Consider the following 26780-nt stretch of genomic DNA (forward strand, 5'->3'; position numbering starts at 1 on the left):
AAAAAAAAAAAAAAAAAAAAAAAAAAAAAAAAGTTCTAATGAAGCCTTTCTATACCTCTAATTTGAAAACCTTTTACAAGTTTACATAAGAGATGCCATTTATTAAGTGAAGTTTTCATTAAATTCACTTGTCCATGGATATACTCTATGTTTTGAAATGGAAAAAAAAAACAACTCAAATAATTGGTATTTGTTAAATGGTAGGAGGGAGAGTGGGTGCCATATTTACAGGCCAGAAATTCACACCATGTTTAAGGCAATTCAGGGTGGAATTCTGTTGGCAGATACACCGAGTACAGACAACTCTTGAGTTTAGTTAGCAAAAAAACTGGAGAAGCCGATTCTGTGACGGTGGGAGAGTGGGGTGTACACAATCCACAGCCAGTGGTGTTCACTGGAGCAGGAAGAGGTTAGGGAGCCGCCCCTGAGGGTGTGTCTGAGAGTGTGTGCTGGGGTGTCTCAGAGAGATGATGGGAGTGAACAAAGTTGGAATATTGCGGGGCCGTGTGGGGAATGATGGACAGGTCATCTGGGGAGACCAAGGGTAGTGGGATGTGGTTGGGAGAGGACTATGGGGGAAAACTGAAGTGGGTTGGAGGACATCAGTTTACCTTGGAGGTTTGTTGAAACAGCCCAAGGAGTGTGTTTTCTGGGCAACGCAGAGGTCAACTGGGTAAGGCTCCTTTGTTCAAGGAGGACACAGTCTACTAGCAGAGATGACCTGTCCACAGATACTTTGGCCACAACACACGCCGTGGTGGGTGCAGTTGGCCAGCATGAGCCGATTGCCATGGGTGCCAGAGGGAGGGTGAGATCCTATATCTATCTATGTCTATATCTGTATCTCTATCTGTATCTATATCTGTATCTATATCTATATATCTATAATAATTTTTTTTTAATCCAACTCTTGGCAGGTGCCTTTTACCAACTGGACACCCAGTGTATGTTTGGTGAGCTGAACTTGGAGGAAGAGTGGCTGGTGGGATAACCTTGCACCACCCAGTACCATTTGTGAATTTCCCATGCTGTCTTGTGTGGTTACCAGTGAGTTCACATGAAGTAAATCAGTTAATCATTAGCTGGCAGGTGCCAATCTGCCTGCTCTCTTTGGCTAAGTCATTTGGTCACAGCCAAGGCATTATTAATGTTTATAAGAATTTCTGAGTTAGATCCTAAAAAAAAAAAAAAAAGAATTTCTGAGTTAGAAGGGAACTCATGGATCATTGATATGACTTCCCGATGGCACCAGTTAGAAACCTTATTCGGTCCTCAGTGATGACAGGAGTTGCCTGATGTTCCACAGGTACCAGATGTTGCTGTATCCCACGTTGAACCTGTCAACAGAGCTAGGCAGCGTTCAGCCCAGGGTTGGGGAATGGACAGCCTGACTCTGATGCCAGGTGCACTTCTAAGGGCCATCACATCTAAAATGACTTAAGTTTTAAATACTTACTTCCCAGAATTCTGTGATGCTTTTCTAACCCTGGCGCGTTTTTGTGGCATTAGCTACTTGCTAAAGATTGCAGCGATGGACTCTTCATAGTAGTAGGTAGCCAGAGCAAGACCAGCTTTTTCTCTAGAGGCAGATGGTGTCATTTGCGGTGGCCTAGAAGTCGATTCATCGAATAAGCAAGTCATGACTGTGTGCACGTTATGTACAGATTTTAGGAACTTCCCTGTTTCATTATGCGTGGGTACCCTTCAGCCTCCTCTTCCCCATAGAATTTATACCCTCGAGAACTGGTGGCAACAGGCAGTAACTTCTGCCTTGTAGTGTGGAATGGTGCAATTCACATGGGAAACAGAACAGAAAAACCACAACAGGTGAAAGGAAGTGGCATCTTGGCTTAATGGGGTTGCAAAGTGAGTAGATTGCCTTTTGAAAGTTTACACCATTGCAAAAACTAAAGTATATACTCTATAGGACTGGGAGGTTATACATAAAACCCAAAGGACGTTTCCCTCCATATTGAGATAGAATCCCTTTAATGTTTATTTATTTTTGAGACAGAGAGAGACAGAGCATGAACGGGGAGGGGCAGAGAGAGAGGGAGACACAGAATCGGAAACAGGCTCCAGGCTCTGAGCCATCAGCCCAGAGCCTGACGCGGGGCTCGAACTCATGGACCGCGAGATCGTGACCTGAGCCGAAGTTGGACGCTCAACCTACTGAGCCACCCAGGCGCCCCAAGATAGAATCCCTTTAATGCTTAACTGTGTGCTCGCAGGACATGAGTCTCCTGAGTGGCACTCCATGCCAGCTAATCTGCCCAGCTGTCATTCCTGCCATCAGGAACTTAGAGAATCTGGTATCAGAGGGAAGGGAAGGAGGGAAGTGAGGTGGCATGGTAGAGGTGGGGGGAGGTCAGTTGCACTTGGAGGGAACAAAACAAAAATGAGAAAGTGTGAAGTTTTAGCGATAGCAGGCATTTTAGGGTAATTAGAAACATTTGCCAAGTTTTGTGAAAAACCATTGTGGTTCCTTTATTGTCCATATCTACATAGCGTGGTGAATTTTTTTAAATAGATGTATTTGGGAGCTTCTGGGTGGCTCAGTCTCTTAAGCATCCGACTTCAGCTCAGGTCATGGTTGGTGAGTTCAAGCCCTGCATCTGGCTCTGTGCTGACAGCTCCGAGCCTGGAGCCTGCTTGGGATTCTGCGTCTCCCTCTCTCTCTGCCCCTCCCCCGCCCATGCTCTGTCACTTTCTCCTCAAAATAAACAAACGTTAACAAAGAAATTCAAATAGATGTATTGGTTATTAGAGTATCCCAAGGCAGGGATACTGTTTGCCACTTAAAATAATGAAGCAGGAGAAAATATTTAAGTTCCTGAAGTTCAGAGGCCAGCCGCCCTGGAGAAAGGTGACTTTTTAATTGTTGAAACACCAGCTGTTAGGGTCTTTATTAGTGTTTTCATCTGGATGGTGACTGTGGGCAGGTAATTCTTGATGGCAGGTTAGACGGTTAAAAACCGTCTTTTTTAGTGTTTCTAATATGTATGAAATAACTTGGTTAAACTGTCCAGTTCAGCCCGTCTTTAAAATTAGTAATGATGAGGCCAGGCCTCCTTATCATCTTTGAAATGGAGTAAAAGCTCTCATGTCCTTCGGGTTATATTTTCTGTTTAAATCCTCACCTTTGAAAAAATTACCTGTTTCTAAAAAAATAAATAAACAAAGCTATTTCTGAAGTAAAAATAATTAATAATAAGCCCTTAGTCCTTAGATAGCTTTTGTCAGAGCTATTCTAAATATTGATTTTTACATATATTAATTCATTAAAACCTCACAATTACCCTAAGTGGTAGGGTTATGTCTATTACATAGATGAATATGGCGTGTGAGTCCAAAATTTGGATCTGAACAGACCCTTGGCTGTGCTTTCTACCACAGTACTGCAGCGTATTTTTGAAAAAAATTTTTACTTAACAGCAATTTTTTTAATGTTTATTTATACTTGAGAGAGAGAGAGAGAGCGCGAGCGCGAGTGTGATTGGGGGAGGGTCAGAGAGAGGGAGACACAGAATCTAAAGCAGGCTCCAGGCTCCGAGCAGTCAGCACAGAGCCCGAGGCGGGGCTCGAGCCCATGAACCGTGAGATGATGACCTGAGCCGAAGGCGGACGTTGAACCAGCTGAGCCACCCGGGTGCCCCAACACTGCAGCGTGTTAATCCTAAAACAAAACCAAAAACTCACATGCCCTCACAACCCAGCTCCGAAGAACTCTTTGCAGACAACCCTTACAGTGCTGTAGGGCTGCTTCAAATGTGTTGCAAGTGAATATGTATTTTCCAGCAGGTAGTATTTTTTTCTAGACTTTCTTTTATAAAGGAAAATAAAAATTTCATGGAAGAGCCTAAACTTAAAATTCTCCACTTAAGAGGAACCAAACAGTGTCTTGTGCTAAAGATAGTTTCTCGCCTTGGGCCTTTCTCACTGTATTACTTTCATTAATTAAGGAAAAATGTTTTGGGGCCTCTTAAAGGGGACCGGCTGTTAGGGGAGGGGACAGTGTTTTGATACTCTGTTTCCCCTGCTTGCCTATGGAAGTCTTCATTCTGTGTTTCAGAACTTAAGGACAGTGGTTTTGCTATAGCTCTCTCGACTGTCTTAGTAAATAATCTATCCAGGGTGAATTAATTTGCCTCTCTTGGATATTACCACCTCTTTTCTGCCATGCACCCATCATGTCAGACAGGAAAATGGAAATTCAAGGAATTTTATTTTATTTTAATTTTTTAAAGTGTATTTATTTGGAGAGAGAGAGTACGTGCAAGCAGGGGGAGGGACAGAGAGACAGGGAGAGACAGGATCCCAAGCAGGCTCTACACTGTCAGCAAGGAGCCTGACGCGGGGCTTGATCCCACCAACTGTGAGATCGTGACCTGAGCCGAGATCAAGAGTCAGATGTTTAACTGACTGAGCCACCCCGGCGCCCTCGATCTTATTTTTATTCTGTGTGGGTCCTGTGAGTGGAACTGTTTGCAGGTACCTGTGATTTCTTGAAGCTACTCACGAGAAGGAGCTCTTCCTTTCCTGAGCCCGATTCACCCGGCTGCCCACAGCAGTGTAGTTGTGCTGTGCATGAGTCGAGCCACAGCAGTGGCTGTCTGGAGTGTCTATAGATCGGTGGCCTGGGCACCGGGCGCCTGATACTTTATTTTCCCCACTTCCCCCTCTGGTGTCTTCGTTTGTCTCCACGCATACCCACCAGCTTTGCACTGTGTCCTGAAGGTCACCTTTTATCTGCGACAAGAGCAAGTGTAACCCCACCACTTGGAGGACGTGGTCCCCTGACATCCAGGTGTGCTGCACATACATATACGTATTCCTTGGACCACGATGGATCTGGAGTAAGAGTTGCAGTTAGTGCCATCACAGATTTGTTTACTTAGTGTGCTAGCATTTTTTAAAATGTATCTTTTTAACATTTATTGTTGAGAGAGAGAGAGAGACAGAGCTCAAGTGGGAGAGGGGCAGAGAGAGAGGGAGACACAGAATCCGAAGCGGGCTCCAGGCTCCGAGCTGTCAGCACAGAGCTCGACGCAGGGCTCGAACCCATGAACCACGAGATCATGACCGGAGCCGAAGTCGGACGCTTAACTGACTGAGCCACCCACACGCCCCAGGGTGTTATCATTTTTAAAGGTTCCTTCAAACCCTGTATTTTATGTAAAACATATAAACCTTTACAGAAAACCCAACAGTTACTATTAGTCGTGCTTTTCATCAGAGTTCATAGAGGCCCCAGTAATGGCTGGCTCAAGGTCATCAGGGTCAGCCAGGCAGCCTCTGGAGCTTGGCCCACGGGATGAGGAAGGCAGCGGCTTCACCTCTGTCTTGTCCACACTGTGTTTGCGGAGGGCTGTCCCTTGGGCATTGAGAAGAGGTGGGTGGAATGGTAAGAGCACCAGGGTAGAATTGTCTTGGCTTTTCAACTCTAGAGAAAAAAAAAAAAAAAAAAAGAAATCAAACAGTCTTCTAGTCAGTAAAGCCTGGATATAATTTTGCCGTTACCCAAATAGCACATGACCTACCGTAAAGCAACAGGAACTCGCTGGCATCATTCTTTGGAGCCCCCAGTTGTGGGTGCCACTGAGCGATGCCTGTTGCAGCTGAGCAGTCCCCCTTTCTCCCTTAGATTTATTTCAGTTTTCTTCTTTATGTATTTTTCCATTCACGTATTCTACAGAGATTAAATACTTACGTGCCAGGCACTGTACTGGGTGCCAGGATCCAAGGGGTAACAAGGCAGTAGATTTCTGTCCACGAGACCCTCACATTCTATTGGAAGAACAATTAGAGTTCTTGGTCAAGAGTCTCAATTGTTCCGTCGATTCTGATATCTCATCTGAGTTCTGTAGTGGCATCGTAAGAAGTGACTGTTACGGTATCCTTTGTGTCTTTTCCCTTCTTATTTATTTCCCTTCCCCAACATTTTTGTCTTTATCATTTCTCTGTATTTTAAACCCAGGATTTCCAAAATATTTACTGGCACTGCCTAGCTCTGTGCAGAGTACTCAGACTTCAACAGTTGTCTGATCTCTGGTCTGTCTCTTTCTAAGTCAAGCAGAGTTTTAAATCTCCTTCGTGTCCTCCTGTTTGTGAACAGCCAAATGTATTTTGACTCTATTTCAGATATTTTCCAAAATCAGTCATTAATCATTTCGGGTGACATGTTTCCATTAAGTCGTAGTATGTTGTAAAAACCTGTTTCAATCTCTGTGATTATTTTATGGAATTTTAAGATTTAAATTTTAGATTAACTTTCAGAAGTATTTTGCTTCTGTGGGAGCCGAGGTCTAGAAAATACTAGCTTTCTATACTCAGAGACTCTAAAGTTCCAATTTTGTGTGACATGGGGAGGAACGTGCCTTTTCTTCAGAGTCCCTCTGAGGATGCTAAACCGTGTTCATATATTTCTGCCCTTTTTGCCTGCCCCCTCCTATGTTTTTATGTATCTTTTTATGTTGAAATGTTTGTTTAATACACTACTGATGATCTGTATGCATATATCAAGGTCATATATGCATATGTGTATTTTACACTTAGGTGTTTACAGGACTTTTTATTGTCATTTGCCTTTGACTTTTTTTGGAACTGAAACTTAGGCGCAGAGGGCACTTGCTAACTAAGATTTAGAAAGGTGAAAAGGCTGACTTCACGTTCTGTTTGGTAGTAAGAGCAAAAGTTGAGAAGGCAAGGCCATAGACATTTCTTCGATGAACAGCCATCTTTAGGAGTCAGTTTTTCGTAGTAGTTGAGACCACAGCGTATTTATTATCTTCTCTTTTGTTTTTCTTGTGTTAAAGAATGTAAAAGAGTTTCCTGCTGTTGATGATGCTGCTGGGTTTGGATTAAGACGTTTAACTGCATTGTTTCCCATTGCAGTTGGGGGTGAAGGTTAGATTTGGGAGAGACCATCGGGTGTGGATTGTATCAATCACATCTAAATCATTGTACATGAAATAACTTCGATTATTTAAAGAAGTAACACTTGGAACTCTTGAAGGCTCCAAAACAGTCTGTTCTTGCATCTGAAAATGTCTTTCAGTAAACATTTTCTGAATGCCTAGCAGAGGTCTGAAACTATGTTCCTTATAGAATAAAGAGTAAACATAGTCTCTAGAGCCTTCTCTTACCTCTTCTCTGCCCTGCCTTTCTTTATCCACCTTTTCTTATTCTCCTGACATGCTGACCACTTAACCCCTTGCCCTTAGCATGCCATTCATTCATTCATTCATTGCACTATAGAGAACCTAATATATATAGCAGGCGCTGTGTGTACATTGATCAAAAGGATAGATGTGGCCTTCTTGAAGCTATTGGTCCAGTAATAATAGAGCATGAGGAGTGATGTGACTGCAGAGGCTGAAGGTGCCGTGGGAGTAGCAGAAGGGAAGGCTTTCTGGAGGGGGTGACCTCTAAGCTGAGATCCGAAGGACTGAGGAGGAGGGGAGGGAGAGTTGGGCAAGGTCAGAGGCAGGGAGATTAGTAAATGGCTGTTGAAGTTGTCCAGGTGAAATGAATGGTAGTCTGAATTAAGGTGGATGTGGAGAGGGGAACGAATGGATTAAAGATAGATTTAGGAGGTAGAATTAATAGAGTGAGGAGACTGATTCTATTTGGAGGGTATGTAAGAGAGAGGTGGAGTTCTCTGGTTTCTGGCCTGAACAGTTGGGTGGTTGAAGGGTCCCACCCTTAGATCGGAGACCTAGCAAGAGGAATTGATGGAGGGGGCAGGTGATGAACTCTGTTGGGAGCTTACGGAAATTTAGGTGTTTGTGGCTTATCTAAGCGTTGATTCCAGTAGGCGTGGGGTGTCTGTTTGTGATTTCAGGGGGCACATCTGGGCTGGAGAAAAAGATTTGGAAGTCATCAGCTGGTGTTGGAGGCACAGGAATGAGAGAGGCCCCTTGGCATATAATGTGGCGTGAGAAGAAAAGCTGGCCTGGGATGGCCCCCCGAAGGGCACCATTTTAGCAGGAATGGGCAACAGGGGAGCAGCTCTCAGGAAGGAGGTAAGGAGTGATCAGAAAGGTACAGACAACCAAGAGAATGTGATGGTAGGGAGTCAAGAAGAAAGAGCATAGAGGGGCGTGTGGGTGGCTCAGTTCAGCTCAGGTCATGACTTCAGCTCAGGTCATAATCTTGTGGTTTGTGGGTTCGAGCCCCATGTCATGCTCTGTGCTGACAGCTCAGAGCCTGGAGCCTCCTTCAGATTCTGTGTCTCCCTCTCTCTCTGCCCCTCCCCAGCTTGCACTCTGTCTCTCCGTCTCTCAAAAATAAATAAACATTGAAAAAAATCAAAAATAAATAAAAAAAGAAGAAAGGCCATAAAGTACAAGTGCCAAATGTACTCCAGGTAGACAAAGACTGGATGTGGTTCCTTGGCTTTGACAAACAAGGACATGGTGGTGACTTGGGCAAGCAGTTGTGGAGTGTTAGGGATATGGCATGGTTTATGGCATGATGGGGAGGTTACAATTGGAGGGTGGTTTTAGGGATTCTTTGGAGTTTAATTTTTAAAATAAATTCCCTTTCCTCTCCTTTACTTCTATGAATGTATAGGTGGAAGAATTAATAGGCACCAAAGAAAAGCTTGCTGACTAGTTGAAAAACATTTTTTAACCTACAGCTGGCGATTTGTTTCCTGCCTTTGAAAACTGTGTATAGTTTGCTGTTGAGTAGGCTAAGGTATTACTGTTGTGTTTTAAATAGGATGCATGGTTTCTTTGACTCTCAGTCCACATTGGAGTTTCCCTTTTGTTACAAACGCATATTCTAGAGAAGATGATTACATAATAGGAGCTGAAAATAGCTTCATTCCTAGGGGCCAGGCAAAATCACAGATTTTCCTCTTATCATGGTCCCCCGTTATACAAGGGCCAGCAGCCCTTGCGGCTCTCCACTCTTGGAATTGTGATATCTGTGTTGTATCCCCTGTGGCCCCACAAGGTCTCTGTTTTGTAAAAGGTAAATGGTGATGTCTTCTATTTTCGGTGTAAACTAAATGAAAAAAATTAATTCTGTCGTGCGACTTTAGAGAATTGCATAACACACTCAGATAATTGGTCACACCCTAGGGTATTGCATAAGAAAATACATACAGTCCTGGTTCTGCATTTTCCATTGTCCCGATAGATCTCGCTCAGAGTAGCATCTTAAATAGCCAATAGTATTATGGGTGACAGCAAAGTGTCCATGTCTATGGAGGGTATCGTCTTTAGAGTGGTAAAGTTGTTACTTAAGTCCACCAGGAAAGAAGTTGTTCAAGTCAGATTTTTTTGTGTGTGTGTAGGAGGCAACATAGGTTGTTGGGGAGAGAGGCAAGTTGGGAATCTGTTTCCTTCTCTCGCGTTAAATAACCTTATTTAACCTCCCCACTTTGCCCACTGGGAAAACACTGATGCTATTTGTACTTACTGCCTCCTTAGTGACGTGAAACAACCAAATGCAACATGTGCGTGTACGCGTGCATGCGTGTGGGTACAGTTACTGTTTTCTAAGAGAGGTGACACGATGGTATCCTATGATTGACTCATGCTCCATGCTGATTGGGCTTATGTCTCTTAATTCTATTTTAAATGTATGCCTAAGAATTTTAAAATAAATAATGAGATTTGAAAAAAATGTAAATTTGATTCTTTATTTTTGAGAGAGAGAGAGATTGAGAGAGAGAGAGAGAGAGAGAGAGAGAGAGACAGACAGAGCATGAGCAGGGGTGGGGCAGAGAGAGAGGGAGACACAGAATCCGAAGCAGGCTCCAGGCTCCAAGCTGTCAGCACAGGGCCCGATGCGGGGCTGCAACCCACGAACTGTGAGATAGTGACCTGAGCCCAAGTTGGATGTTTAACTGACTGAACCACCCCAAAAGAATGGGCTAATTGTGTTTTTCATCTGGGAAAGGTCTTTGACTATATAGGAGCATATTATGTATTTCATAGGCCATCAGTGATTTTTTTGGTTAGGGGTGTTTTATCATTTATATGCTTTCTACTAAAGGATGTGTAGAGAAATTGGTCAGCTATAATTAGTACGTTTGAGCCTTTCTCCTTGCTACTGTGTTTGGAAACAGCTTGATGGGAAAAAAAAGAGATGATTAGTACGCACTGAGCATTTCATGCTGGACAGGCATTGTGCTAAATCACTTTAAATGTATTAACTCACTTAATTGTATGAGGGTATCTGTATTATAATCCTCAGTTTTTGGAAGAATTTAAGACACAGGTTAAGTAACTTGGCTAAGGTGGTCCAGGTAGAGGTTAGAGTTAGGGTGGGATCTGTCTCCAGCAGTCTGACTTCCCAGCTTGTGCTCTTTATAACTCTGTTCTGGGTCTCGTCACTATTGATTAAATCTGTGTGCTTAATTCATCTGTATAACTCTCCCTTTTTATAGCAAATAACTTAAAAATGTTAATCTGTTGGCCAATAAAGTCATTGGCCAAAGATCAATAATAAATGAAGAGGTGCTGAACTAGTAGTCAGGAAAGTGTAAATTGAATTACTGCGATACCAGCGTTTTTCTATCTGATTGAAAAAATTAAACAGATTGACAGCATTCAGTGCTGGCTGGCAAGGGTGAGGGGTGAAGGACACATACACATATATATATGATGGTGGGAGTAAAACATGGCTTCAACTTTTAGAGAAAATCTCTGGTCATATTTGTTAAAATTTTAAATAAATATGCCACTTGACTGAACTCCTGGGAATTTATCTTACAAACATAAAATACCCAGTACATAAAGTATATGTACAAGGACTTTTTTTTATGGTGCTATTTGCAGTGCCTCCCCCCCCCCCCCCCCCAAAAAACCCAAAAAAAACCCTGGAAACCACTTGGAAGTTGGAAAATGCTTGAGGAAATTATGTCACGTACATAATATTGAAGTTTTGGAAAGCTTAAGAAGACCCTTTGCTTCCCTCCTGGATGTGGACCAACTTGGAAAGAAAACCCAAGAGAGCCAGAGGGAGATCAAAATATTAATCTTTATTAATGATAAAGCTGATTAACCACAACAGATTCCCTATCTCTTTACCCTTGACTGACTTACCCCCCCAGTCACTGGGAGCGGGGCAACCGTACAAGACCCCCGGGGAAGGACAAGGCGGGGAGCATAGAGCAGGAAAGGCTCTTTCTAAATGCGGACCTGCCCCCACAGAGAGATCCCAGAAGGCCTGACTAGCCATGCTCAGTGTCTCTTCTCAAATTCAGCAGGTGGCTAAGTCATTCCTTCTTCCCAGGGGAGGAGGGACTGAGCCGGTCAGGGTGGAGACCTTTCATATTTTCCCTCTGAGGGAATGGAGTGGAAATTACCTTACTTCTGTGGAAATCATTCCGTGGAAATCATCTTATTTCTATGGAAATCATTCTATGGAAAATAGAAAACATTCTCACCCCGACTCATGTTATAGAATATCATGCAGCTTTGAAAAGTACATACTAGCTCAACGTGAATGGACTTGGAAAGATGTTGATGGTATTTTGTGAAATGAAACATTGAGTTACAGGGTAATTTTTATGCCATGATTGTATTAAACAAAAGGAGAAACCAACGTGTGTGAGTATGTTTTATAAATATAGAAAAAAGTGTTAAAAAATGGAGAATGGTGGGTGTTGTGTGTAGAAGCTTGGGGATGGGGGGTCCATGAACTTTTCTCACTGTATATTTCTGTATCTTTCAGTTGTTAAAGTGAGCATTTGTTAATTTTTATAGGAATATAAAATTGGATGAAAAAGAACCACCATGACTTCTTTCAGTTGACTTCATTCAGGTGTAGTTTTGCTGGATGCCTGGAAGAAGGATCTAAAGCTCTTTTGATGTGTTTCATTGAGTCCTCACAACGGAGGATAGTAGTTTGATTCGTTTGGATGCCTTTTATTCCTTTTGTATGAACCAGTTGGTTTTCCTGTTCATTTTTAAACCTTCCGAGAAGAGTGAGGTATACAGTGCGCTGGACCTTTTGAGTAGTTCTTTTGCCAGTTGAGAAAGCTCTTCTGTGATGGGGTGGTGAGTGCCAGGAGCCAAAACATAGCCAGAGTTCGCCAGCCAGCGCATATGTCAATGACGTATCAATAAGGATGTCATAAGTCGCACAGGGCATGGGGTTCTGAATCCATTTATAAGGTGGAAGGAGATCTGCCTATAGAGTTAGGAACCTCCAGCCATAGTCCCCCCGTTTCTTCCCCCCATGAGCCAGTTTCCTTATCTACAAAATGAGAGGCTTGCACCAGATAATTGTTAATAGCCTAAAATTTTCTTGTCTATTTTATGCCTGATTTAAAATCTTTGGTTACTCTAAAATACACTTATTTTTATTTAAAAAAACTTTTAAAAATGTTTATTTATTTTTGAGAGAGAGACAGAGTGCGAGCTGGGGAGGGGTAGAGAGAGAGAGGGAGACACAGAATCTGAAGCGGGCTTCAGGCTGCACCGACCTGTCAGCACAGAGCCAGACGCGAGGCTCAAACTCACGAGCCGTGAGATCATGACCTGAGCTGAAGTCAGATGCTTAACGGACAGAGTCAGCCAGGTGCCCCTAAAGTACACTTATTAAACTGCTTGTTCCCTCCCTGTGAGCAATATGATAAGTTGAAGCTGTGATTCATTCTCAGACCTGGGCGACACATTAGAATCAGCCAGGAACCTTAAAAAAACTAAAATGACTGGCCTTCCCACACACCTGTCACCCCAGAGTCAGAGCGGGGCCTTAGCATCAGTCCTTTTTATTTTTTGTTTTTTAAAAAATCGCTCCCTGGTTGATTCCAGTGTTTGGTGTTGAGAGTCACTGACTGAAGAGGGGTCTTGTGTGGTAGTTGAGTTGTGGGCAGCACAGCAGCAAGTGGTCCGTGTGGCAGTTCGTTAGCTGGCTGGACAGTTTGTAGCTCACCTAATACACAAGGTTCTTTCCCCTCTTATTTAGTGCCCGTTACAATCTTGTGAAGCAGATGTTGTTATTGTGTCCTGTAACCTTGTAGGTGGTGGGAGACTCTTAGTGGAGGTTGCTTTTCACTCTGGAACCCAGTTGAGAGAAGGCAGCTGCAGACCCAGCTGGGTGGATTTGGGTCACGTGAAGAATTACACACACACACACACACACACACACACACGTGTACATATAAACACATTTACGTAGATTGTATATTGAATGTATGTTATACATGTACACCCCCCTCCCCCCCCCCCCCCCCACCAATACCTGCTTCTGGTGGTGGTCTCTGTCTATACCCAGGCCCTGGTCGAGATTATAAAGCCATAACCAAAATCAGTAACCAAAAACCTTCCCACAAATAAAAGTCCCGGACCAGATGGTTTCACTGGTGAATTCTACTGAACATTGAAAAGGAGAATTAATAACAGTTCTTAAGTTCTTCCAAAAAAAAAAGAAAGGAGAGAACACTTCCAAACTCATGTCATGAGGCCGGCGTTACCCTGAAACCAAAACCAGACAAGGACACCACAAGAAAAGAAAATTATAGGCCAGTATTCTTGGTGAACAGAGATGCAAACGTCTTCAACAAATATTAGCAAACCCAATTCAACAATATGACAAAAATCAGACACCGTGATCATGTAAGATTCATCCCAGGGATGCAGGGACGGTTCACCATCTGCAAACCAATCAACATGTTAACGAAATGAAGGATAAAAATCATATGGTCATCTTGATCGATGCAGAAGAAGCATTTGACAAAATTCAATATCCATTTATGATAAAATTGACAAAGTAGGTATAGAGAGAACATTCCTCAGAATAATAAAGGCTATATATAATAACACCACAGTTAATATCATATTCAATGACAAAGAGGTAAAAGCTTTTCCTCTTAAGTCCGGAACAAAGCAAGGGGTACCCACTCTCACTACTTTTATTCGACATAGTACTGGAAGTCCTAGCTAAAGCAATTAGGCAAGAAAAAGATACAAAGGCATTAGAATTGGAAAGAACAACGTAAAACTGTCTCTATTTGCAGATGACATGGTATTATATATAGGAAACCCTAAAGACTGAACCAAAAAACTTAGGACTAGTACACAAATTCAGTAAGTTGCAAGATATGAAATCAATGTACAAAAATCTGTTATATTACTGTACATTAAAAATGAGCTAGCAGAAAGATATATTAAAATAATTCATTTATAATTCCATAATTATATAGTTTACAATACTTAGGAATAAATTTAACCAAAGAAGTTAAAGACCTGTACATTGAAAACTGTAAGACACTGATGAGAAAGACTGAAGAGGACATAAGTAAATGGAAAGATATTCTATGTTCATGGATTAGAAAAATGAATATTGTTAAAATGCCCATACTACCCAAAGCAGCCTGCAAATTTAGTACAATCCCTATCAAAATGTCAATGGCATTTTCCACAGAAATCGAACAGTCTTAAAATTTGTACGGAGTGGCAAAAGACCCTGAATAGTGAAAGCAATCTTGAGTAAGAAAAACAAAGCTTGAGGCATCATGCTTCCTGATTTCAAAGCATATTACAAAGCTGTAGTAATCAGAAATACTGTTGTATTGGCATAAAACAGAATAATGGGACAGACTACAGAGCCCAGAAATAAACACTTGCGTATATGGTCAATTAACGTATAACAAAGGAGTCAAAAGTATGTAATGGGTAAGGACAGTGTTTTCAACAGATGGTGGGGGAAAACTGGACAGCCACATGCAAAAGAATGAAACTTGACCACTATTTTTCACCATACACAAAAATTAACTCAAAATGGATTAAAGACTTGACTATAAGACCTGAAACCATAGAACTCCTGGAAGAAAACATAGGCAGTTAGCTCCTTGACATAGGTCTGGCAATGATCTTTTGGATTTGAGACCCAAAGCAAAGGCAACAAAAGCAAAAATAAATAATTAGGACTATAACAAACTAAAAAGCTGCACAACAAAATGAAAGGCAGCCTGTGGAATAGAAGATATTTACAAATCGCAAATCTCATGAGGGGTTAGTATCCCAAATATATAAAGAACACATACAACCCAATAGCAAAAAACAGTCTGATTAAAAATTGTGCAGAGGAGCTGAAATAAACATTTTTCCAAAGAAGACCTACAGGTGGCCAACAGACACATGAAAAGGTGTTTGACATCATTGATTATCAGGGAAATGCAAATCAGAAGCACAATGAGATACTACCTCACACCTGTCATAATGGCTAGAATCAAAAGGACAAGAGATAATAAGTGTTGGCGAGGCTGTGGAGACAAGGGAACCCTTGTGCCTTACTGGTGGGAATGTAAATTGGTGCAGACACTGGGGAAAACAGTATGCACCTTCCTCAAAAAATTAGAAATAGAACTAGCAATTCCACTTCTGGGTATTTATCCAAAAGAAATGAAAACTCTTACCTTGAAAAGATACGTGCCCGCCTATATTCGTTGTAGCAGCATTTTCTGTAGCCAGTACGTAGAAGGAGCCTCAATGTCCACTGGTGGTTGAATAGATAAAGTGTGTGTGGGGGCGCCTGGGTGGCTCAGTTGGTTAAGCATTTGACTCTTGGTTTTGGCTCAGGTCATGATTTCATGGTTTGTGATTTCAAGCCCTGCACTGGGCTCTGTGCTGACAGTGTGGAGTCTGCTTGGGATTCTCTCTCTTCTTCTCTCTCTGCTCTCTGTGTGGAGTCTGCTTGTGCTCTCTCTTAAAAATAAATAAACTAAAAAAAAATGTGTGTGTGTGTGTGTGGTGGAATATTATTCAGCCATAAAAAAGGAAAATAGGGGCACCTGGGTGGCTTATTCAGTTGGGCATCTGACTTTGGTTCAGGTCACGATCTCCTATTTCATGGGGTTGAGCCCCATGTTGGGCTCTGTGCTGACATCGTGGAGCCTGCTTGGGATTCTTTCTCTCACCCTCTCTCTCTGCCCCTCTCTCCCTCACGCTTTCTCTCTCCCTCAAAATAAATCAGTAAACTTCAGAAAAAAAAGGAAACTTGCCATTTGTGACAATATGAATGGACTTTGAGGGTTTTATGCTAAATGAAATAAGATGAAGGACAAGTACCATGTGATGTCACTTATACACAGAATCTAAAAAAACCCCAGAACTCACAGAAACAGAGAACAGATTGGTGGTTGCCAGAAGTGGGGGCTGGGGCTTGGGCATAATGGGTGTAGGGTGTTAAAAGGTACATACTTCCAGTTATAAAATAAGTAAGTCATGGGAATGTAATACCCAGCGTGGTGACTGTAGTTAACAGTACTGTATTGTGTATTTGAAAGGTGCTAAGAGGTAGATCTTAAAAGCTCTTATCGCCAAAAGTGGTGCCTGGGTGGCTCGGTCGGTTCAGTGCTCACTCTTGATTTCGGTTTGGGTCATGATCTCACAGTTCGTGAGTTCAAGCTCCACGTTAGGCTCTGTGTTGCCATGCAGTGTCTGCTTGAGATTCTCTCTCCCTCTCTCTCTGCCCCTCCCCTGCTCTCTCTCTCTCTCTCTCTCAAAACAAACTTATAAAAAAGTTATCACCAAAAAAAAGTGTGTAATTATGTGTGGTGATAGGTATTAACTGGACTTATTGTAATCATTTCATAACATATACAGATGTCATTCTTTTGTACACATATGTTATTTTTGTACACCGGAAACTAATATGTTACATGTCAATTATATCTTAATAAGAAGAAAACCAAAGGTGATAAAGTCGCCCCAAACCTTGCACTTCCTTGTGTGGTGGTGCTTTCTCCTGCCATGTGTGTCCCTTCCTCCCGCTGGCCGTCTGGGACTCCTCCCTCAGACCTCACCCTGGCATGGTCCTCTCTGACCTGCATCCTGTCTTACTTCCATCCCGCATCCACAGCTGGTAAAGGATTGCAGGCAGGTGCACTGGACCAGGGTCAGGACACCTTAGTTCTCGTCCCAGCTCTGACATTCCTTGGCTGTGTGACCCAGGCCAAGTCACTGACAATCTCTGGTCTCCACCTTTCCTTGCCTGGAGAATGAGATGTTGGAATTACAGGTGAAGATTTAGATGAATCATGCATGGTTGGCTAAGCAGATGGGCTCTGGAAGCAGGATCCGGGAGGTATGCGATGTTTGGGAAAATTTCTTAACCTCTCTGTGACTTAATTTCCTCTTTTCTAAAATGAATGCCTCGAAGAGCCTCAGAGAGTTGTGAATGTTGAAGAAGTTACTCAGAAGGACCTAGAGCAGTGCCTGTGATGTGGTACGCATCCTGCTGTTAGTTATTATTATCGTGTTATTATTGTCACTTTCTTTTATTTTAATAAATATTTATTTTTGAGAGAGAGAGAGAGCGAGCAAGCAGGGGAAGAAGGGCAGAGAGAGAGGGGACGCAGAGGATTTGAAGTGGGTTCTGTGCTGACAGCAGAGAGCCCAATGTGGGGCTTGAACCCGTAAACCGCAAGACCCTGACCTGAGCCAAAGTTGGACGCTTTGTGGCGAGCCACCCAGGAACCCCTTTGTTGTCGCTTTCAAGTGGCTAACGACGGAGGTGGTTTTCGTGGGGAGATCACATCTCCAGAGGACATGGGTGGGTGTTTGTGGACAGTGTTTTCAGCACTCCTCAAATGGTCCCAGATTCTATTCAGTCTTCCCTGCCTCCTTGGCCGAGGATTAGAAGGAAATGATTTGTGGGCTGGGAGGCAAGCTGGAGGCAGATCCTTATAAAACATGTCACCCACATATTTTAAGGTTTCAGTCTGCCATGGCTAAACAGCATAAACATTTTTTTGCCCTTGTATCTTCTGGAATTCATTTCTAAAGCGTTTTCATTCTAAATCATAACTAATACATGACATGATATTTACAGCATAGGGTAGCCACAAGTCTAAACTAACCAAAATACAGGATTTTTTCCCCTGAGAATTGATAGAGGGATTATCTCACTCCAGAGGAACTGGATGACATACTCTGAACTGAGGGAAGGAAGCTTCTGATGTGAGTATACAAACTCCAGAGAAAAGGTCTGGGTGAGCCTCAGAGAAGAGTTGTTGGACAGGATGTTGAGCCTGGCAGCCTGATTCAGGTCCGCCCCTACCCCCAGCCCCGCCACCCTACAAGATCAAGATCTTGAGAGACAATCGTAGGCAATGGCTGAGCATCTCTAAATATTTTTTTTAATGTTTTATTCATTTTTGAGAGAGAGAGAGAGTGAGTGAGAGAGAGAGACAGAGCGTGAGCAGGGGAGGGGCAGAGAGAGAGGGAGACCCAGAATCCGAAGCAGGTTCCAGGCTCTGAGCTGTCAGCACAGAGCCCGACGCGGGGCTCCAACTCACAAACGCAAGATCGTGACCTGAGCCGAAGTTGGATGCTTAATGGACTGAGCCATGTAGGCGCTCCCGGCTGAGTGTCTCTAAACCAGTGTCAGACCAGCGGTTGACGGCTCTGGGGCCCTTCGCCTTGTGTCTGAGGTTCCTCAGTGGGACAGTGAGGCTCTTTGAGAAGACTAAATGCGGTAATGGATGTGAAGCATGTAGAGTAACAGCCAAGGTTTTGTTGAGCTCAGTAAATATACATGCACAATACATCCCTATTGTTATTACTTAAAACCTGTATGTTATGGGGCGCCTGGGTGGCTCAGTCAGTTAAGCGTCCCACTTGGACTCAGGTCATGGTCTCTTGGTCTGTGGGTTCGAGCCCCGCGTCGGGCTCTGTGCTGACAGCTCAGAGCCTGGATGGAGCCTGCTTCCGATTCTGTGTCTCCCTCTCTCTCTGCCCCTCTCCTGCTCACGCCCTGTCTCTCTCTCTCAAAAATAAATAAACATTAAAAAACAAGTAAGAAAAAAAAAAAGCATTTCTTGTTGACATTCCAAGGAGGTTGGAACAGAAGTGTAACAAGGCTCTCTTTGAAAGCGCAAAGTAGCTGAAGACTGTGGCACAAACACTTTTTGTTCTGTGGTGCAGAAGGGAATAGCATTTCTTGTAGTCTCCCCCAGCCACATTTATTCGTAGGAGGCAATGCAAAAGAGCACTGTTTGTGGAGGAGGGAATGGCTTGCCTTTAAATAAGGAATTGTTTAATTAGATCGGTTTTGTCTGGGAACATATAAGGCACTGTTGCTGAGAGAAACATTCCAGGCCTGGACAGTCGCCTGCACCTCATTGCTGAGCCACTGTCATGGAGGAAATAATTTTGGACCGTTAATATTTGCTGTTTGTTAAAAATAGACTGCTTACATCTCTTCATTAGGAGGAAGGCAGTGCTTTCTCACCCCCGGCAGAGTTCGTTTCTCGTTGCAAGAATATGAAGACCGAGGCACAGAAATCCCCAAATAAACCCCCTCTCCAGCAGCGCGTTACAGCAGAAAGATTGAAGACGTGCGCTTGAACATTGCAGTAGGGTTTCACTGTGCTTTGGTGAAATAGGGAATCACGGCCTCGGGCACGTGTTTTATTTGCTTGTCGTGACTTTGAAATCTTGCAAGAGCCGTGGAAACCGAGCTCTTGTTAACGTGAGGTACGCCAGGCTTGCGTTTTGAGAGTCTGATCAAAACCGCTGTGCTCTGCTGTTTCCTTAGGCATAGGACCCACACAATACTCTAATTGTGCACAGCATATTGTTGTGTATCACAGATGAAAGCACAGCTTTCTTTTCTGCTCGGGAGGTGGTACGCCAGCCCCAAAGTCAAGACATCCGCACATGTTCCTTCTAAATGTGAAGGGTTTATTCAAGAGCATCATGGGACATATTTCTATTCTCTTTGGCTGTCCACACTGTTACCCTTGACATTTTACCGCCTGTAAAACATGTTTTTCTTTAAGAGGAAACTTTTTACAGGTTAATTTTTTTTTTTATTTATGCCTAACTCCTTCCTAAAAGTTAGCTGTGGTAGGTGCTAATAAATGCCGCCTTGAGGCTAGCGTAAGTAGAATTAAATACAGATTTTTTAGAGTTTCTTAGATTGCCTTGATTGTGTGTGCTCACGCGCGCGCGCGTGTGTGTGTGGTGTGTGTGAGAAATTCCACATGGAATTTACAACTATAAATTGTAAAAGAATTTTTGCAAAAAATTTGCTCAGATTCCCGTCACCCTGACAAAACCTCCGAATTCCATCTCACGTGTTATGTTTGCCTTTTTCCTAATGCCACTGTTTTTTTTTTTAACACAGGTGTAGGCATACATACACTTTTATTTATTTTTTATTTTATTATTATTTTTTAAATGTTTATTTCTTTTTGAGAGAAAGAGAGAGAGAGAGAGAGAGAGGGAGTGAGTGTGCGCATGAACCGGGGAGGGGCAGAGAGAGAGGGAGACACAGAATCCGAAGCAGGCTCCAGGCTCTGAGCCATCAGTACAGGCCCTGATGTAAGTCTCAACCTCATGACCCGTGAGATCATGCCTTGAGCCTAAGTCATGATGTGGCTTAACCGACCGGGGCACCCCTGGAATACTGTTCTGTTGCATAGGTTTACCATTAATTACTATCCTCTTGTCCTAGGATTAGGTAAATCTTATGTCATTCTGTCTTGTAAATAATGCCTTAATATTTTTTTTTTTAGCATTCTGCTTTTTTGTCATCCAACGAATAGATTTCCATTCGGTTGGAAGTGTGGCTTACGGCAAATAGTACCACGGTCGTTTCAAAAAGGATTATAATTCAGGGTGCGTCCTTGAGTTGTTCATGTGTTAACCAATGTCTTTACTAATTTTGTTGAACTTTTAGGTCCCTTCTTGCTTCGAGAAGTTAACACGGAGTTAAATATTTTTTGTGGAGATTTTTTGTGCACATCTCTAATCGTGGTGATAATGATGGGCTGAAAATTTTCAGCCAGAGATAGATGTGCAAAAACTGTAACTTTTAAGTTTGTCCCTACTAAACTTAATTTAGCTTTCGCGCTACATTGCCAGTTATAAGCGGCTTCCTTCTGTTTGGGGCCGGTTGTGGTAGAGGTTTGTCTCCCTCTACGGCTGGGAATCAGGTAAGCCCCGAGGGGTCTACAGACCTCTGTAGCCTGGGTGAGGGCCTCGGGTCCCTGTGCCGTTGGGGTCTTGCTGGCTTCTGCTTGAGTGGAGCCCCTCCCTGTGGTCTTGGGCATTAGGCTCTTGCTGCCGGTTTATCTGATGTTCGCTGCAGCATCTTCCGTGGCTCCTGGTGGCAGGTTCACACTCAACATTCTCCTGAATCCAACCACAAGACCTTCTCGGGCCTCTCCGCTGTTCTAGAGCCTGGGAGAGGGGCCTGAGAGATGCCCTGGGCCCATGTATTTCATCACCCTCTGGGCCTTCTGGAAGCAATGCTGGCCCATCTCCCAGGGCTGCATCCTGGGAAGCCAGACAGCCAATCTCCAACAGTGATAACCTGTGTCATTCCTCCGGACTTCTCCAGGATCCCATCAAGTTTTGGGGTCCCCCCCCCCCTGCTGTCCCCCCCCCCCCCCCCCCCGCCCACCCCATGTCAAGTTGCTAGTCCTTCTCCGCTGAATCCCTCCTTCAACGCACTGGCCAAACTCTATCTCCTTTTTTGGGGCAGAAAAATAACCCTTTCATCATTAAGAACTTTTCTTCCCTCCACGATTGTAGTAGAAACTTCGTGCTTTAAATTCCTCCATTTTGCTCTTGATCTATATAAAGACAATTTTTAGAATTTTAAAAAGAAAAAAAAAACTATCTTTTCAACATTGGTAGACTGCTTTGATTTATTCAGATTGATCTCTGCTTTTAGTTTATAAAACCCCACTTGGGAGCTGGAAAACCCAGAGATTGGCTCTTTGTCAGAAGCTGCATTGCCTCTCCCTGTGGAAGAAAGGACACATGGAAAATTCTGGCGGCTGCCTGAACGTTGGGTGGGAAAGGGAATCGGTACAAAGGCAGCAGGGAGGAGACTGGGGAGGCCGGCTCTTAATAGCTCAACAGTAGTGACGGTGTATGGAGTTATTCTACCCACAATCTGCATGTTAACTTAGTAGATGTAGAATGATATTAATAGTAAGTGCTTATCAGTGCCAGGCACTGTTTCAAATAGTCTTATATATTCTTTTGTCCCAACAATCCTGTCAAATGGTACCACTGTTCGTACCCCCGTCACATGAGCTAAGAGCCAAAATGCAGCAAGCTGGTGTAACTCTTCAACCAGTAAGTGGTGGATCCTGGTCGTGCAGCAGGGTATTCTGGCTCTGTGTTGACTCTTGGAACCACAAAGTCTATTCTTGCTTGTGGGATGGGATCAAATACTTCATTTGATTATTATTATTGAAGGTAGGTCTTTTGTTCTGTTGTAATTGTAATTTGATTCTCTTCTTAACGGGGGTTCGATCATTTCCAAAAGGCTTTATTCCCCCCCCCCCCCCATTTAGGAAGATGCGATCCCTTTATTGTTTTAGTTTATTTCTGTACTTATGTATATTACTTTATTAGTGTTTCTCCAGTTTGGATAAAGAGGCCTTCTCAGTTTCAGCTGCTTGTAGTCACCAAAGTTTAATATCTGTATCATCCCAGGCCAGTGATTTGCTTTCCAGAGTTGTATAATTTTTAAAACCGGTTTATTATGGAAAAGTTCAAACATACACACAAGTGGAGAGGTTAGTAGGATAACCTCTGTCATGTGCCCAGCACTCAGTTTTCAACTCATGGCCAATCTTGTTTCGTCTATACCATGATTTGTTCATAGCGGCTCTACCGACATTTTGGGCCGGGAAATTCTTTGTTGTGGGAGGCTGTCCTCCGCCTTTTAGGATGTTTTGCGGTATTCCTGGCCTCTACCCACTAGATAGCAGGAGCATTCCCCCACCACCATTTCTGGTTATAACAACCAAAAATGTCTCCCGGGAGGGGGGCAAGTCATCCCCAGTTGAGAACCACTGATTTATACTCACTCCACTCTAGCCATCCCTTCAAGGTTATTTGGAAGCAGATCCTATACATCAAATACAATCCACTTTGGGATGCATTTCTGAAGAACAATGCCTCCAATTTTGTTGGCCCTATAGAGAGGAAAGGGGCCAAGATCTCATTCTGTTCCTCTAAGAACTGTTGTCACGGCAGCCTGTCACCGTTGGCCGCAGAAGTAGCAAATGCAAAGAAATTGGTGTCATGCTTCAGCCTATACTTAAAAAAAAAAAATTGTGATAAAATACACAAAATATGAAATTTTCCATTTTAACCATTAAAAACATTTCTTTTCGCGTGTATTTATTTTGGAGAGACAGAGTGAGACAAAGTGAGAGTTGGGGAGGGGCAGAGAGACAGGGAGACACAACCATTTTAACCATTTTTAAGCATGTAGGATAGTTCAGTGGCATTAAGAACGTTCACGGTGTTGTGCAACCATGCCACCACCCGTCTCCAGAACTCTTTTCATCTTGCAAAACTGAAACTCTGTATCCACTAAATAATAAGCCGGTTCCCTCTACCCCTCAGTCTCTGGAAATCACTGTCCTACTTTCAGTCTCTATGAATTTAACTGCTGTATTCTAGGTACCTCATTTAAGTGGAATCAGAATAGTTGTCCTTTTGTGACTGACTTATTCACTTAGCATAATGCCCTTGAAGTTCATCCATGTTGTAGCATATGTCAGAATTTCCCCCATTTTAAGGCTGAATAATATTCCACTGTATTAACTGTGGTTCAGCTTATGCCTTTTAAGATGTACATCTGGCGGTTGAAAAGCAATCCTGCTAGGAGCCTCCTGCGAGAACTGAGCGGTGTTGCTGTGTGTGTGTGTGTGTGTGTGTGTGTGTGTGTGTGTTTCCACTTTTGCCTTGGAACAGTTTGCCAGGGAACATTCATCCAGCCATCCATGACTCACTCCCGGGAAGAGGATGGGGGTGTGGGTTGTGTCTGTGTGTAGGAGGAAGCTTTTAGTCCCAAGGGTCTTGCGTTTAGGCATTAACCACTACCAGTTAAGGGAAAGGATTTGAGTTAGATTAGAATCAGAGACCGTTACAGACTAGGTCTCCCAAAGCACATGTTTTGGAACCCCCCTCCGCCCCCCGAAAAAAGCAATTGAAACCCAGAGCATGTAAGTCTTCTTTTCTTGACTTGCTGGTAGTGAGAGTATCTTGCCCGCTGTACCCAGTATCTGGCATATAGCATCAGCCAGTCAGTGTTTGTAGAATTAATCAATGAATTACCAAAGCTCACCCAGCTGACATCCGAGAGTCAGAACTAGGATATTCAGGTGGTTACACATGAGATCATGGTGGCTGAAAAATGGCAGATTGCTTCAGTGGCCCAGTGAGTCTTTGTTTCCTCCTTATCGATCACGAGGGTGACAAGATCAGAGGTAGTTTCCCCACAGTGAGCCTTATTCTTCCTTGGAGGTGGGTTAGAAGGACCCACCTTCCTTAAGACGAGCCAAGCTGATGAGACTGTCAGGAGGCTGAGGATGCCTGGGCCGGCTGAGTGACGACCATTGAGCTTAAATCTGTTCTGTCTCATCCCTGCCGCACGATGTTCACCAATCTCCTTCTCCTTTATTTGTGCTTTTCTTCTTTATGAGAAAGTCTAGTTCCTCCTGGATGCCTCTGAGGGTCCCTCTTATTATACTTCTAAACCAGGTGCTTTCCATCTTGCCTGAATATCAGAACCACCTGAACGCCTTGGAAAGTCCTGATGTCAGGCCAGTTATGTCAGAATGGTTGCGGATAGGGTCCAGGCAGCAGTATTTTTTTTTTTAACGTTTTTTAATTTATTTTGAGAGACAGAGAGGAAGGAGACAGAGAATCCTAAGCAGGCTGCACACTGTCAGTACAGAGCCCAACGCGGGGCTCAATCAGACTCACGAACTGCGAGATCATGACCTGAGCCGAAGTCTGACACTTAACTGAGCCACCCAGGTGCCCCAGGCAGCAGTATTTTTCATGTCCTTAACTGCTCCCGCGCCTCAGTTTTTACCTATTTCAACAGTTTTTTTCCTAGTTGTCAGCCTGAGTCTCATCCCTCCTTAACCGTGAAACTTCTCATTATTTACTTCGGATCTAAAGGGGGTGTAATGTAAGAGAATAATAATCATGTACTAACTTCGAGCCATGTTAATGTTACTTTACAATTACTTGTGGGTTCTTGTGTTCCTTTCTCAGAGTATAAGGTCTGCTAGGCAGGCAGCGTGCCTCCTTTCTCCTGTATCCCAGGGCTTCTCAAAGTGACTGTGTACCCCCATTTCTTGGGGGGCTGTTAAAGCACAGATTGCTGGACCCACCTTGGGAAGGTCTAATTTAGTTAAGTCTCAGGTGGGGCACGAGAGTTTGCATTTCTTTTCTAAAAAATGTTTCCGAGATCATGACCTGAGCCTAAGTTGGACGCTTAACCGGCTGAGCCACCCAGGTGCCCCGAGAATTTGCATTTCTGATGGTTTTCCAGCTGCGGCTGCCGGTCCCGGGACTGCACGTGAGAACACGATCTACCCTTTGGATCATTCCTCACGTGCAGGGGTGCTCAGTAATTACCGGCAAACCTCAAGGAATGGAACCAATTTCCCCTGAGCTGCTCTGCTGCCTGGGGGACCGTATTCTGCTGTGGCTAAGAGAATGAAAGAACGTGTGATTGATCACCTACAGATGATCATAACTTTGATTTTCCAGTTGCCAATTCTTTTCCATTTGGACCCTCACTAAGATGATTATTTTTCTCTCCATTGTGTGTGTGAGAGAGAGAGAGGGTTGGTGGTGGCGTGTTTAGGCTACACGAAATGATAGGACCGCATCATGCAGACCAGAATCATGGTTCACGTCCTCTCTGTCTTCCAGGGTAGAAAGCCAGGGCAGGCAGTAGCGGGGATCAGTGTTTGGAAAGGTCCGCGAAGAGTGGTCTCCAAACAGAGGGGAAACTCAGCACAGTTTTCAAAAACGAAACAGAAGATTCTCTGGAAAGCCTTCCTGTGAATTACCAGGGGCCCCAAGTCGTCTTGGTTTTTATCGGGAAAACAAAGTGAGCTCAGGAGGAGCTAATGTTGCTGCCTCCGCCCCCGCCGGGAGACAGCCCTAATGAATTTCACCAGCAGCTACAGTTTTTTGTCGTGTGAGAAACTGTGGAGGCTGAATTTGAGGCTCTATTCAGGTATTTATATCCTCGATCCCTTTTCCGTTAAGTGTCTTCTAGAAGCTGAGTTTTCCCTCCAAACACTCTGAAAAGTTTGAACCGCTCTTCCTGTTGTAATTAATGGTTACATCACTTGATGCATTTGGGTTTTGTGTTACATCAGCCGGTCTTTCCCCGGGGTATCAGGGAGTTATTTTATATTTTCTTGTACGTACAATATTTTTGAGAGATAGATGAATGAGACTTTTCTAAGGAAATTTGTTGCCTATTTTAAATAATTGGATAGGGTGGCGTTGGAAGTGTAAGGTGGGGGTGTTTCTTTTTTGTGTGTGGCTTTTCAGTGCCACTCCTTGAACTTGAGCTGTCCTCTTGTTCATTTGGTGTTCATGTGTTTTTATTTTATTTTTTTCATCTGGTGTTAAGTTAAAATGAGAAAAATTAGAGTCAAACAGTTGATGATGACTTTGGAGAGAAGCCTCTAGTTTCTCAGGTATTTCATGAGGGACGCGTCACGGATTTGGTTCATTTGTGCCTCTTACAGAACACGTGCTTTATCTTAGGATAGCGCTGGGGATGCGGTGGAAAGAGACCCAGCAAACTGACCTCACAGTCACTGAGGCCCTCTACATTGAAAAGCCCTCTGTGTTGTGGGTGAGAAAGCAACCTTGGGTAGTCTTGAAAAATTAGACGTGAAATCTACCCCCAGAATCAAGAGCCTACTGTATACACTATATGGTGGCTAACTTGACAAATTATATGTATCTAAAAAATGAAAAAAAATTTGAGAACGAAACTCAGGTTCCTCACTTCTCACA

The 26780-nt window shown here is 43.4% G+C and overlaps 1 protein-coding gene across 6 annotated transcripts in view; it reads left to right on the top strand.

Annotated features, from left to right (window-relative positions):
* Positions 1–26780, top strand: part of MBOAT1 (membrane bound O-acyltransferase domain containing 1) — a 114548-nt gene that overhangs the window by 31967 nt on the left and 55801 nt on the right. The gene's annotated exons all lie outside the window — the stretch shown is intronic.

This window comes from Panthera uncia (assembly GCF_023721935.1).
Source record: "Panthera uncia isolate 11264 chromosome B2 unlocalized genomic scaffold, Puncia_PCG_1.0 HiC_scaffold_25, whole genome shotgun sequence".
Taxonomy (NCBI): domain Eukaryota; kingdom Metazoa; phylum Chordata; class Mammalia; order Carnivora; family Felidae; genus Panthera; species Panthera uncia.